The sequence below is a fragment of the Thermobia domestica genome, chromosome 15, assembly GCF_964235325.1.
Source record: "Thermobia domestica chromosome 15, izTheDome1.hap1.1, whole genome shotgun sequence".
Lineage (NCBI taxonomy): Eukaryota > Metazoa > Arthropoda > Insecta > Zygentoma > Lepismatidae > Thermobia > Thermobia domestica.
In genome coordinates this window covers 184,604,390-184,620,844 of record NC_137468.1, presented here as the reverse complement: position 1 = coordinate 184,620,844, position 16,455 = coordinate 184,604,390, and positions in this window count along the sequence as shown.

The window sequence follows — 16,455 nt, the reverse complement described above, 5'->3', positions numbered from 1 at the left end:
TATGTATCAGTCTGCAAAATTTGTGCACCACAGGGGCGGATCCAGGACCGACTTCTGGGGGGGCGGTGGGTTGTCATACTGCTACTTTTAAGGGCTCCAAACTTTGAGATGGGTTTTATTAATATATAAAAAATAAGAAAATTTCCTCTTCTGGGGGGGGGGCGATTGCCCCGATCGCCCCCCTCTGGACCCGCCCCTGGTGCACCATAATGCAACAAAACGAAGTACGAACAAGTATTCATACTACCATGCCGACTTTTTTTTTTACATTCGCTCAGTCGCGTTACTCTTAGTCGGTTACCTAGAGCATTCGAAAACCGACGAGTTATCATCATTGCGAATGATTTCTGTAGTAGTTTTGTTTTTTTCTTTATTTCCATAAGTGAAAAAAGAAAAAAATAGGAAAATTTGGGAGGGAAAGGATAGGGAAGGAAAAGAGACCAAAAAAGGGAAAATTTACAAAAACGAAAAACAAACAAAAAACAAACAAAAAAAACTAAGAATTTAACAAATAAGTTTGAATCTAGATTGCTTGTTTTTTGTGTATTTCACTACCATGCCGATTATTCCAAAATAAAACGGGAAGTTGGCGTTGCGTTGACGCAAACCGATACATAATGGAGCTTCATTGACGCTAATTCGAACAATGGCCTCAATACGAATTTGGAACATATTAGGATTAGGAACAGAAATTAGATTTCTGGGCTTTTAGCATCTATGACCATGTTAGCCCGTCACTAGAATTAGAAAATGAAATGAAATTTTGAGTTTTACGTCCCACGGTTATGCCTGTTAGGCTAAAGGAGACGGTGATAATGAGTAATGAATGAAATGGTGGAATGAAGAAAGTGGGAGGAAACGGGAGAACCCCGAGAAAACCCACGCACACGGTGTTTGTCCACCACTCACTAGAATTAGATTTCTGGGATTTCGGCAACTATGACCATGTTTGCTTGTCACTGGAATAAGAATTAGGAATTAGATTTCTGGGCTTTCGGCATCTATGGCCGTGTTAGCCTGTCACTAGGATTAGAATTAGGAATTAGATTTCTGGGCTCTCGACATCTATGCCCATGTTAGCCCGTCACTAGGATTAGAATTAGAAATTAGATTTCAGGGCTCTCGGTATCTATGGTCATGTTAGCCCGTCACTGGAATTAGAATTAGGAATTAGATTTCTGGGCTTTCAGCATCTATGGCTATGTTAGCCCGTCATTAGGATTAGAATTAGAAATTAGATTTCTGGGATTTCGGCATCTATGGCCATGTTAACCTGTCACTAGAATTAGGATTAGGAATTAGATTTCTGGGCTTTCGGCATCTATAGCAATGTTAGCCCGTCACTAGAATTAGGATTAGAAATTATATTTCTAGGCTTCCGGCATCTATGGTCATGTTAGCCCGTCACTAGGATTAGGATTAGGAATTAGATTTCTGGGCTTTCAGCATCTGTGACCACGTTAACCCGTCACTACTAGGATTAGGATTAGGAATTAGATTTCTGGGCTTTCGGCATCAATGGCCATGTTAGCCCGTCACTAGGTTTAGGATTAAGAATTAGATTTCTGGGCTTTCGGCATCAATGGCTATGTTAGCCCGTCACTAGAATTAGGATTAAGAATTAGATTTCTGGGCTTTCGGCATCAATGGCCATGTTAGCCCGTCACTAAGATTAGGATTATGAATTAGATTTCTGGGCTTTCGGCATCAATGGCCATGTTAGCCCGTCACTCGGATTAGGATTAGGAATTAGATTTCTGGGCTTTCGGCATCAATGGCCATGTTAGCCCGTCACTACGATTAGGATTAAGAATTATATTTCTGGGCTTTCGGCATCAATGGCCATGGTAGCCCGTCACTAGGTTTAGGATTAGGAATTAGATTTCTGGGCTTTCGGAATCTATGACCATGTTAGCCCGTCACTAGGTTTAGGATGATGAATTAATTTCTAGGCTTTCAGCATCTATGGCTATGTTAGCCCGTCACTAGGATTAGGATTAGGAATTAGATTTCTGGGCTTTCGGCATCTATGACCATGTTAGCCCGTCACTAGGTTTACGATTATGAATTAGATTTCTGGGCTTTCGGCATCAATGGCTATGTTAGCCCGTCACCAGAATTAGGATTAAGAATTAGATTTCTGGGCTTTCGGCATGAATGGCCATGTTAGCCCGTCACTAGGATTAGGATTAGGAATTAGATTTCTGGGCTTTCGGCATGAATGGCCATGTTAGCCCGTCACTAGGATTAGGATTAAGAATTAGATTTCTGGGCTTTCATCATCTATGTCCGTGTTAGCCCGTCATTAGGATTAGGATTAGGAATTAGATATCTCGGCTTTCGGCATATGTGGCCATGTTAGCCCGTCACTAGGATTAGGAATTAGATTTCTGGGATTTCGGCATCTGTGGCCATGTTAGCCCGTCACGTTTGAGGGATGACGTCCCTCGGTAATCACACTATCCGAGGAAAGGGAAGGAAGGAGGCGGCTTGACGTCAATGTGTTTGGTATCATCCCGGCATTTGCCTAGTGCGAATGAGGAAAACTCAGGAAAACCTTACTCAAGATTACTGGCCTGAAAACGCTTTAACTCTTTTTCAACCAAGTGTCGTTACTGGAACATTTAAATTAAAGATTACTCTTTAAATTTGTCAAAGATTGTAATGTCATACTTAACGAGAAAAACAACGTCCATTAATACTGATCTGTAGTTTGCAAAATACACAAAGTTTTTCATGCACTGTAATTCTATGTATGACTATGGATACGGTTCGGTCAAATAGACCCCTATGCCTCATCTTATTGAACCGCTAATGACCACTAGTTGTGAAAGTTAACATCGTGTCATTTGTTTCTTACGTACAGACCTTTCTTAGTTTAGAACTTCAGAGCTTTAACGGTTTACTGAAGCAAAAAAGATTACCAATGCATTGTAGGTTTTCTCTACTGCTGGCGTAGGAGAGCCGGGTTGGACTCCAGGGTCGAGCTTATGTGGATCGGATCCCATGTTAAGCTGTAGGTCAACGTTTCATACAGATTCACTGCTAAAAAAGAGACGCTAAACTGGATTCAACTCAACTCAATTCTCTATTGCTGCGAATGGGAAAAGATTTTAAAGATATTTCTTATAACTGGGTACACAGTCATTTGTTACTGATCAACGTATGACGATGCTATCTTTTTTTCTATTAGATAAATAGTGTAGGGAAAGAATAGCGCAAAAGTAGAGGGAGAATGGGGAAGGAAAATGGAATAATTAAGTGTTTACAGTAGGCGAGCAGTCACACATTTAAGTACGATAGATGATACGCCTGCAAAATCATGTCACTACTCTTTCTTATTGTCACAAGTTTGCATATGCTCCTTCTCCTCTCTGTGGGGTTTACAGAGAAGGAGAAAAATTGTATCATCATACAATTTCTAGTTGGAAAAGACATATGAACAAAATGTAGTATTTTCTTAAAAAGAGAATCATATTTCTTTGTAACGTCATAAAAATATACCACGAAAATGCGTCCTTACGAGCCAGACTAGGACAAAGAGAACTTGAAGAGGTCGATAATTCAATTATCTGGGAAATATTTTGACGAAAGACTCTTACTGTACCAAAGAGAACAGGTTACGAATTTCCATAGACAAAGAAGCATTCAACAAGAAAAGGTCACTCTTAACTAGCAGGCTTAATATTGCATTAAGGAAGAAGTTGGTCAAATGCTATATATGGAGTCTTGAACTGTATGGTTCAGAGACTTGGACATTACGGCAGTTAAAATATAAATATGTAGAGAGCTTCGAAATGTGGTGTTGGAGGAAAATAGAGAAGATAAAACGGACAGAAAGAGTAACAAATGAAGATGATTTAAAACAGGTAGGAGAGAAGAGAACACTTCAAGCCAGCATTCTTCTTAGGAAGGCCAATTGCATTGGGCACATCTTGCGAAGAAGTTGTCCTCTTGATACTGTCATAGAAGGAAAATGGAAGGAAAGCGAGGAATACGGAGAAGAAGAACAGCTGATCGATAATTTGAAAAATAGAATAAAATACCAAAGTTAAAAGTGGACGATGAAGATCGAGAAACGTGGAAGAAATATTTCCAGGTCTAAACCTAAAATAGGTAAATAAAAACTCATTAGTTCCAGGATCTACCAAAAGGCAGAACACTTTAATAATAATAATAATAATAATAATAATAATAATAATAATAATAATAATAATAATAATTATATTATTTATTTATTTATTTATTTGTTTTAGTGCTATGAACAGCCGATAGCAAAAATACAGCACTTAGTCATAGAACTAAGGGTTATAACACACATCTTATATTCCTTTTAATATTAATAATACATTTGTTTCGACGATAGGAGGTCATTGTTTATCTTATAATGTACACATAATTTTATGACTTGTATCTTGTCTGGACAAACATAATTACTTCATTCTTCATTAAAATTGTTAGTCAATTTTCTTAAAATTGTCCTTCAAACAAGGATACCGTCAAACATACAAATATACTATAAAAATATACATACCTAATAAAATCTATACGTCTGTTCAATAAATACAATTATCCCGATAATATATACAAATTATAATTTAAAATAAAGTAAAGTTTTAAGCTTTGGTCAGTGTCTCTTTTGTTAAAAGAACTTGTCAGTTTTCTTAAGATTATAGAATTTTTATTCATGGGAATCATTTCCGATGCTTTTCTAAGATTATATGTTGGTACCCTTATACCTATATTATGTAGGCAGTATTCACTACTATATCTATTATCTAAAATTTTCTGAATAAAGTTTTTCTCTATCATTTTTCTTCTTACATGTAATTCTTGCAACCCCCCAGTATTCGTTCCAGTAATCATAACTATGAGAGTAGTAATCTTTTTTTTCTTATTTCTAGACAGTAGCCTAATGAAATAATAATAATAATAATAATAATAATAATAATAATAATAATAATAATAATAATAATAATAATAATAATAATAATAATATAGTAACGAGTGAATGTCCCAAATTTTAGTCATAAATATACAAGTGAGTTTCGTTTCACAGTATGAAGCCACTTACAACGTATGGAAAATAAATACTCAAAATCTAAGTAGTATATACATCTATAACTAGTAGTTACAGTAGAAGAATAAAATTAAAGATGAAAAATTTTTCTTGGACGCTGAATCCATGTCAAAAGCAATTAGACCTACTCTCTATCTTTTACAGGTTTTGTTCTATGATAACACATACTGAAGGCGTAAATCCTTAATTCGAACCATTTCCGATTTCCACATATCACTAACAAACGGAATTAAAACTATTCTTGGAAAGCTGAATGGACTGCAAAAACCCGCACCTCGATATCTCTTACACTTTTTCTGTTCTATGAAAATTAGTATTGAAACCAGAACTACTGGTAAATTTCAACTACTTCTGGTTTCGACAGTGTGCTGTGGGTTGTAATAATATATTCTTTTGAGACGCTGGGGTCGATAGTCGATAACCGTTTGTTGCTATCCATTACAGTTTCCGTCCTGGTGGGAAATCTTAAAACCAGAAATGGTTTATATGAACTACTTCCGGTTTGAATTGAGAATTGACAGAGGAGAAAAAACTTTTCTTGGGTCGCTGAATCATGGAAATAACAGCATTTCGATATCTCTCACTTTTTTTCCTCTACAGAAATCAGTATTGAAATGGAAGCAGCAATAAATTTGAACCACTTCCGGTTTTGGTTGTGTGTTACAGATACTCATAATATGTTATCTTGAGACGCGGAATCAGACCGGTAGCCAGCCCAAAAATGTAGAAGTTAGGGGTGTCTGATCCAACCATATTATAGTTCATCACCATATTATAATTCATTTGCAAGCCTACTGTGAAAATTTTAGGGCGGCCAGCAAAAAATTCCCGGCCCCTAGACTCCCCGTGGATACGGGCCTGCGCTGAATCGATTCCAGAAAAGCACTTGTCGCTATCTGTTATCATTTTTGTTCTATAGCGATAAATAATGAAACCGGAAGCTACTAATTTGAACCACTTCCAGTTTAAGTAAAGGTTTAACGGAGGAGATGAAATACCGTATATTGTTAGGACGCTGAATTGCTTGCAAGAAACCTCATCTCGATATCTTTTACCGGTTTTAGCTCCGATACCTGTCGACAGACGGGCGGACAGACAAAGCCTTTCTAAAAGGCTTCCGACATTTATGCGTAGCATACTTTCGAAGTCTAAAACCGGAAACCATCCTCATCTAAGCTCCTGGGTGCGAGAGAAGAACTTGTAAGAGGGGTGTAAAATTACACACCATATTGTATCACAAGCTTCTGCATTTTGTAGAAAAAAAGAATATTATTTCATCTCAGATCATGAGTAAATGTTTACCAGATAATGAGAATAGTCAGTTGACGAAATTAGTTCACTTAACACAAACATCTTGGCACTGAGTCAATTAGATCGTTCCCAGTAACATACATAGCATCTGGGTCTTTCTGGACGTTATTTTCGCAGCTAACATAATGAAAGGAAGCAATTCTTGCTAATGAGTTTGTATAGAAGAATAATATTCAAGAATATATTAGAATGTCTTGCTCTTTTTCCGCCTTTATCATTAATACAAAAATAATATTGATAATGTTGATAAGGCAATCACTTAATACTAATGGCCGCCTCTCAGCTCTTAGCAACATTGACAACCTCATAAGAAATGTATTTCTAATGAACTTTTTATTTATTTGGAATAAAGAATTATTTACATCCAAGCAAAGGTGATTGGGTTATTTGGGGATCCCCAGTACATAATATAGATAATGTGTGTAGTAATAATTGTCTAGCTGTGGTCGAAAACAATTAGAGCCTGTGACAAACATCTTGACATTTCAGCTAAACGATTAAAACACAAGCTCTGGCGCGACGTTGCCAAGTGGTAAAGGGTTGTAGCTATGGCTAAGCAAACAAACTATAACGCGATCAGATGACAGGGGATAGACGTGGGATGTGTACAAAATAAACGTGGCAATACCACTGGCCTCCCATTTGCTAGCAACATTTAAAGGGAACTTGGAGCGCCGCCTTCAAATGCCAAGATGTTTGTCACGCCATTTAGTACGAACAATCAACAACAATAAAAATTGTATGTCTCCCTCTGTGTTCTGTTGTCAACAACTTTAATAAAAGAGGCTGGTTTGAGTGTTTACTTACCTAACAAGCTTGGAGACAGAGAAAGGCAGAAAGGCTGCATGGCTAATGAAGACTGAAACCATAAACAATCAACGAGAATTTAATTGGATTGTTGATTTGGGGTTGCTTCCCTTTCAACACCGAGGCTCTATGAGACATAAACTTACAGCTCAACGTGGAATTCGAATCACATGAGCTACCACTGAGAATCGATCCCCGGTGTCCCGCCCCTTAGCAGCATATATTTACAAGGAGATCTTGAGAAAATTTGAAATACATACAAAAGGAAATTAGTAAATACAGTTACTAATGAACTTACAAATTAAAGAGGTAATGCCTCATATCAAAATAACAAAATAAAAATTAATACAAGTTAATCAAATATCTAGGATCAATATTGACAGACAAAAACCATATTCACGAAGAAAGTAACAGTCGGCTAAAAGCAGGAAATTCGTGTTATTCTTCAGTTCAAAGTCTTTTGTCGTCGCGAATTCCCTCGTGGAATTTGAAGCTTAAAATATATAAAATGATAATCATGCCTGTTGTTCTGTATGGTTGCGATACATGGTCGCTTACTCTGAGGGAAGAACATAGAGGGAAGAATGAAAGTATTTGAGAACAAGATCCTGAGACTAATATTTAGACTCAAGAGGAACGGGAATGGGAAATGGCGGAAACTTCATAACAAGGAACTACATAATTTATATGGTTTATCATTGTTAGGGTCATCAAACCCAGGAGACTCAGGTGGGCAGGTCATATATCCAGGATGGAAGAAAGTATGAACGCTTTCAAAGTAGTAACTGGAAGACCAATCGGGAAATGACCATTAGGAAGACCTAGGCACAGCTGGGGGGATAATATTAACATGGATCTCGCAGAAATAGGAATCCAAAGTAGAAACTAGATCCAGTTGGCTAAGAACAGAAGTCAGTGGAGAGCTTTTGTGAAGGCGGCATTGAACGTTCCGGTTCCATACGCTACTGGTGTTAGTTAATTAGGACTTACTTGAAAAAGGGCATAGTTTCAAAGCCGACCAGAAGCGCAGAAAAGATATATTGTAACACGCGTTATTTCCTACGCCAGAGAAATTCGGTGGAATGGTAATGGTCCATAGTGAAGTAAAGAAAGACACACAAAAACATCGAAAAATGCATATTTCAGAAGTGTGCAATGAGTGTGCAGTAGATTTACCACAGGGCGTAACTCCCAGAGATGCTCCCAACAGGATACTCGTCGGAGCTCTGAGAGTACCCCCCAGAGAAGACCAAAATAATGAGTCTTTAATATAATAATAAATAGAATAGTACCAGCAGTGCCCCCCTGGAATAGTAAATGGCCCCCTATTGTTGTCTGAATGATTAAATATGATACAAAATTAAAAATATTTATGGCTAGCAAAATAGTTTTAATAACACGTTAATAATATCTTTAATTAAGAATTTCTCGATAATTAATCGTATTTAAGACGTCCTCGAATCTAAAGCGCACCCCGATTTCTATGAATTAATTTAAGGAAAAATAGTAATAGGCCTATGTTCCGTTTTTACTATTCCCAAAGCGCTCTTTGATACTGGTCATTTTCAGTGATTTTTATATATCACTCTCCTCTCCCCATGCTGTGGGGCACGGCATGATAAAAACTATCCCAGGCCCGAATGTCATCTATGTTGAAAATTTGATTGAGATCGGTTGGGTGGTTCAAAAGTTATTAAGTTTTATTCATTTTCATATATTTGCACTCCTCCCCTCCCCTAAGTTCTACCATCAAAATGAAATTATAAAAAAAACTTTCCAGGTTCGAACTTCATCTATGTTGAAAATTTGATTGAGATCGATCGGGTGGTTCAAGAGTTATTGACTGACGAATGTCACTTTTATTTTTATATTTATTGACTTTTGTATATGAAGGGTAAGGGGGAAAAAGAAGGAATGTCACAAAAATTGTTTTTTTGAGAAAACGGCGTTTTAATATTGAAAACCTCATAAAAAGAATAGGGTTAGTCAAATCTTTTGCCCCTTTTTGCATGGACATTTCGACATCTACGCATGCATGGCATATACAGTCAAATAGTACCAAGAGTTACCAACAGATAGGACAAAGCACCCGATAAAGCTCACACATGGACATTGCTTGTTTTTTTTCCCTTACCCTATTATCTCCTCGTCCTGCGCATCTCCTACGTTATTCCGTCAAAGTGAAACGGTAGAATCCATCTCAGACACGAACGTCAGCTATGTTGAAAATTTGATCGAAATTGGGCGTTTGGTTCAAGAGTTATTAAGTTTTATTTATTTTTATAATTCCCCTCCTCCCCCTCCCCTAAGTTCTACCGTCAAAGTGAATAGCTAAAAACACTCCCAGACCAGAGCTGCATATATATATTAAACTACGTAGGGCCAACGTCCTTTTCAACACTTGAATCATCAGCTACTAATAATTTTATTACTAGTATACCAACCATTCGCCAAAAAATAGAGCTCAACAACCATGAGTACTGTAGCGTATGGTAGACAAGCGGTACATGGGTTTCCCCCTCGCTTTCTTATTATAAAAAGTCTATATACAAGATTTATATGATACATTGAACTACGAATAAGTAATAAGTAATAAGTTTGACAATCCTTTCTGTATCCTGCCCAGGGCAGCACGAAGGTCTTGCGTCACTAATTTCTCAAAATGGTAAAGCTAAAGTTTTATTACAGTTATCATTGTAAGAGATAATTTGGACCATTGATACTGTCGAAGATGAACAAAAGAAGATGCAAGTAACTTCTAGCTTCAAATATCAGCCGTTTCGTTCATCTCTGAGAAGAATTCAAGACTTGATTTTTCAGTTTTCAAGAGTGGAATTCATGAATTGCTTTGTAGAAATATTACAATATCTGAAATTGTTATCCTTGCGGTACCGAAGTTACTCATGTGACAATAAATAAAATATAATAATCTTATTGTGTCTCTACTAGTTATTAGCATAAAGATTTGAATGTCTTTGTAATAAAATGCTAAAGTTTATTACTCGTCACTTAGCTGACTATATTATAAAACATATGAAGCTTATTACTAATGTCGAGCAACATCAAACAACAGCAAATGTGTTCATTAGGATATGTGAATGCAATATTCAATACATAAAGTAACTTAAGATCAGGGTACGTGACAGAATTTTCCTCTAGTATTCTCAGTGTTTTACAGTTCCTGACACTGGCGTCTCTGGCACGTAAAATTTCGGGAGTCATCAGAGGAAGTGATCTAAATGCTAGTACCTCAGAGGAATTTTAGATCATGTCACGTCAATGTTTTATTGATTTATTAAACAGATATCCGTGATAGACTGAACAAAATTAAATTATCTCGCAGTTATTTAATACTATATTGACAATAAAATAAAAAGAAAACTTCAAAAACCCGAAAAAGCAAAGTCACATATACAACAACGTAAGGAATACAGAATCATCTTAATCTACTTCACTTACCTGTTTTTTAATGGTGATTGGGCCAAAGATCGTCCTGTGACGGTCATTGGCTGCAATAAATATGTCTGCTAACTCGTCCAGGTTGAGAAGGTCCAGTAAATCATGATGTGTGTGACAGATGATAACATGATTCAATCCCTTCTGTGTCTTTGTGCTTCTTAAATATGTTTTCAGTTTTCGAAGGTAGCTAAAACTCCGTTCAGCTTCACATGAAGAAGTTGGCAGCACAATTAAAAGACGCAATAAGTTTTCAACGTTTTTTAAACATAGCCTGAATTTCTGGTTCCATTTTTCGTAATACTTTGCGATCATCACTGACACAAGACACACCAATTTTCTACAGAAACATTTTCACCTCAAGACAAAATGACGTCAATTTCTTCGACCACACCTGATAACAGACTATCTTCTAGTTGCCAAAGATGCAACAAATCCAACTCAGTAAATCTTGATTCTAAGCCTTTCACTGCTGCATCAATGATGGTATTCTTTCCTGTAATACGCATTGGCTGCTTTAGGAACCCAATCTTCTACTGGCCCTGTGTACTTCCTTGCTACTCTCTTAAGCTCATATAAGTCTGACCAAGCCTCTAAGCCAGCTTTTGACCAAACAATATACGGTATGTATATACGGTATGTATATCAAACGGTATTTTGATATACGGTATGTATATCAAAATGCTTGCATATCGCACTTGTAACCAGTATTAAGAAAATAATAATAAAATGAAGAATGCAAAGAAACAGTTTCGGCTACTGTCTTCGTCGGCTGTCGCCAAAGAGGTGTGGAAGGTGAATGGCGCGGCATTAGATTAGACACGCATAAAAGCACAGTCAGCCGACTCTGTTTTCTTATGTAGAAAAAACGGAGATATTGGAGTTAGAGGTATATGATATTCAGCGTGGCAAGTTTTGCGTGCTTTCATCATCCAAGTTGTTTATCCTTTTTTTTAAATAAAAAACTTCATAATGGATGCCAAAACCTGGAGGATTAATACATTTGAACTTCCCAATATTACCCGTGAAGAAATATTATTCTACTTTTGAAGGACGATAAAAAATATTACGCCTACATTAACAGTATGTTACAATCTAATGGTTCTTAACCTTATTTTAGGTTCTTAACCTTATTTTAGTCAGGTCTCCTTTGAAACTTCTGTATGTTTGGAGCTTTGAACCACTTTCCAAGAAATATTGACTTAAACATAAGTTTTCGTATAATTAATTTTACAGAAACTTCATCGTATCATACAAAATGTGCACAGTAAATTAGCTACTACTCTGCCATCTAATACGAATAGTATTCAACTAACACTGTAACCTAGTCCAACCTTTTTATTATATTCGATTCAATTTGATACACTTTCATCTTATCTTCACAGACCCCCTGAGACATAAAGAATCCTGTTATAGTCGTTTCATAGCCTGAATATTATATTCCAAACAAGTATTATTATTTGACACTTTTATTATTTATATGTTATTCTGTCGTTAGTAAATAAATTAAATTACAATAAAATATTGAATATTTCTTACTTCAAAATATTGAAAAATTAATTTTCCCCTCGTTCGCCCCGCCAGAGACGCCCGTTGTTTCTGCGTCTAATATTTTAATATTTTTTAAATAAGAATCATCGACAGGCGATGGGAGCAGAGAGAGAAATTACTAAAATTCGGAAGTAAAGGCAAAATTATAATAAAGACACTCCAGTAAGATTTACAATGTAATGATCCAAATAATATGTATCCGTATCGGGTACTGGAAATAAAATATACACCAACAGATAATGGAATTAAATATCGTGTTTGTAATTTATTGCAAGTTTATATGAATCTGTAGAGAGAAGTGCATAGTTTCAAGGTCGTCCGAAATCGTGGGAAAGCTACATTTCAACACACGTTATTTCGAATTCTATAAGACAGGGAGTGACGATTAATATCAGTGTAAGGAATTCACGCATACGCAATCCAAAGATGCATATTTCAGCAATGTATAATATGTCCCTAAAGAGTTGTCTATTGGGCATAATTCTCAGATATGCTCCATATACGAGGATAATGCAGAAAGTAATGTTTTCAAGCCCACTACTTGATTAACAGTACTGCAAACATTCTGAACTATTTATTATTAAGCACTGATATTTAAGCTATAGAATGTCACTTGTTTCACCTTCCTACCTGTTCTCGTTCCAGAGTAATGGAGCAATCCATGGCATACAGTGGTGACGTCCAGTTGAAACAGCGGCTGTCATTGAATTTCTGACTGCGGAAAGTTGTGCGCTCAGGAACATTCATTGCCGGCGACAAGTCGTGGATACACCATTACAACCCGAAAACGAAATATCAGTACATGGAGGATCGCCATACGTCCTCTCCTCCGCCAAAAATTCAAATTTGTTCCATCTACTGGCATAGTGTTGTTGACATTCTGTCTCATCCCGCCCGTAGTCCGGATCTTGCGCCCTGAGATTTTGGCTCTTCACAAAATTTAAGGATCACCTTAAAGGGGCAACGCTACGGTTGTGATGCGGAGCTTGCAACAGCAATTCGGCAATTCTTCACAGACTGTATGAAAAATCTTGTTTCCCGTTGGCGCAAATGTGTTTCCCGTAATGGGGACTATGTTGAAAAATGATGCCACCATTTGTAGCTGACCTTGCAAGCTTTCTACTGGTACCTGTATGGGTGCTATCTGTCAAACACAAATAAAGGTATCACCTTGGAGGCCAGTGGCGTATTTAGGGGGGCTCCCGGGCTTAAGGCCTCCCGAAATCTTAATTACTATAGTAAAGTACGTATATGAAATATCTTGCAGAATTTTCACATTTTCAGGCAAATCCTCCCGAAAGTTAGCAAAGCCCCCCGAAACAAAACCGTAAATACGCCACTGTTGGAGGCTTACTTTCTGAATTATCCTCGTAGAATTCTTACAGTTAGAGATGGATTCAAAATAGGTAAATACAAGCCTTCACAGCAGTGAACACATAATGTGTGAGGACGAAATTAGAAGTGTTAAGACCGCCAGTTCTATGATTCCTTGCGTTCGGAATAACGAGTGTTTCGACATATTATTTCACGCCTATACATGTAAAGCAACATGAAATATACCGCAAAACATCACGTAATCGCAGCACATAATATTCCGAAGGAAAAATTACTGACCTGGTAATCCCTGATACTTCTGATCTCCCGCCGACACATTATGTGTTCACTGCTGACAAGGGTTAATCTTTTGTCTATTTTGAACGCACAAGTCATACCATATGGGTGAATTCTTTCGGGAACATGTCTGATAGTTATTTCCTGCTAGAAATCCCTTGGGGATACATTATGCATTGCTGGTGTATTTTTGACTTTCTTTACGCTAATATGGACTGCCAATCTGCATGTTTTCGAACTCGAAATAATGTGTTGAAATACAGCTTTCTCACGATTTTGGACGACCTTTGCTCTAAAAGTATGCATTTTTCCGCACAGGTTCGTATGAAAATTTTCTCTTATTTTGATGTGAAAAATCGATTCTTACAGTTTGTCGGTATAGTTCATTAATATTCTCAAAAATGGGTGTCGTAGGAGGGAGAAAATTTGTAAGTTTTCTTTATACATACGTGTACATACGTGATTATCCGAAGTAATTGGGGAACATGGGTGTTCGGAAAACTGGTTTGTTCGGATAATCGAACTGTACATGTTTATTTGCCAAAAAGAAGTACTGTACAGTAAATTTATTCATAAAAACAGGCAAGTATTACAAAGTAACGTACAAAGGCAACTTTAGTAGGAATATATAGTATGTGGTACTACAGTGGCGTATTTACGATTTTGTTTCGGGAGGGGCTTTGCTAACTTTCGGGGGGGCTTTTCCTGGAAATGTGAAAATTCTGCAAGGTATTTCATTTACTTTACTACACTAAGTAAGATTTCGGGGGGGGCTTAAGCCCGGAAGCCACCCCCTAAATACGCCACTGGTGGTACAGTTTATTAAACAAAAATATGTACATATTACATACGCATTTTGCATGAACAATACACACAGTACACAAAATTAACGTTTAAAAAAATCCTTTAAGCGAGCGAGTACACAGTTCGGTTAAGCGGTCGTTCGGTTGACCGACGTTCGGATAATCGACGCTCTACTGTACTTATGCACAGGGGTAAAAGTGACGGGGAACGCGAAGGGAGGTCGTTCCCTCACTTCCAAAAAAATCTATAGCGCCCCTCCGCTTCCTAAAAAAAAAAAAAAAAAAAAAAAAATTCAATGGGCAACAATAGGCAGGAGGACAGCGTGACGCCGTGCAACCGTGTGCCTTATCAGATCCACTTTCACTCCTGCTTATGCGTAGCATAGTTTGGAAATCTAGAAAGCATCATAAATATCACTAATGGCTTTATGACGTAGTCTTAATTTAATCTAGTCGTAGAAAGTATAACTTTCGCAACAACGTAACATTTGTCCAGGGCTTGAAGAACTTCGATTTACAGAAACACCATCTATATTTTCAATGATGTCTATGGTCTTTTTTTATTTTATTTTATTGTATTTATTTATTTATTTTTTTATTTTATTTTATTTTACTTTGAGGTGAATAGTGCAAGTAATACTTTATTTCTTTATTCAGAAATTGAGGGGCATCAATTACTGGAAGAGAATTCTTTGTAATATACCAATCTAGTATCAAAGAGGTTATTACAATCTGCCACTAGAGGGTCTCGCTCTCTCTCTTGGCCTGGGGTTTGTGATCATCCTTTTTCTTTCTTTAATTTATAGGTGGTCAATGAGTTGTGAAAGAAATATACATAAACAATAATAATGATAATAATAACATATTAAACAAATGTTACAACAATAATATCAAACTAGGTGAACAAGGATGCACATACAATATGGTCTGTAATTTCAGTGAAGTCTAAATTTAAGAAGCACTTACATCTTTCAGTGCCAGAAAAGTAAAACAGCTTGATGCACATGTCATTTCCAAACAAATTTTTCAGTTGAAGTAAAGTTAACTTAACAAAATAAAAGAGTTTATATTTTTAAAGTCGAATAATAAAAGACTTACCACTTTGATAAGAAATTAATAAATTTTATAATCTGACGTTATATGTGCTATCTATTGGTTACATAGCTAAGTGGTTAGCCTTCTCAGTTTTCCCACTTTAAACTTTATTTCGTTTCTTAGTGGTGCATCACATCATACAATTTTGATACCACGTTCAAACAGTCGAATTCCAATCAAACGGCGAAATTAATTCTTTGTTAATATTTCAGAGTATATTATTTTTCTTTAACGTATTAAAGCAGACCTATGTTCGTGCTACGAAAATATCAATAAAAGATTACTGTAGGTCGTTATAATTGATTAGTAGGCCTACACAAGACGCTGCAATACTATAGATATACCACATTGACTTGACACCTAGTCTTCCGTTCCAAGCGCTGCTATCAGCTGAAAGAATTCCACTCCCATTCGTCATCCGCTCTCTCGCTTAGCAACAGCTCAATCCTTATTGGCTCAACGCGTGGGTGTGAGCTTTAGTTCGCAATATTTGCTACGGATCAAGACATTTTGGCAGCACTATAGTTACACATTAAACAGGACATCTACCTGTAGATTAGGTTTAGCTATTTCACAATAGATTTAAACTTAGAAGTTGCAAAATCGCAATAAGGAAATAGTCTGAAATAATCCTTCAAGTTGTTCTCTAAACCCAGTAAGAAATCTAAAAGCAACTTTTGCACATTAGTCTTCATTACGAAACCAAAAGAATAGCCTTTCCCAACCTAGGGTCCGCAAGAC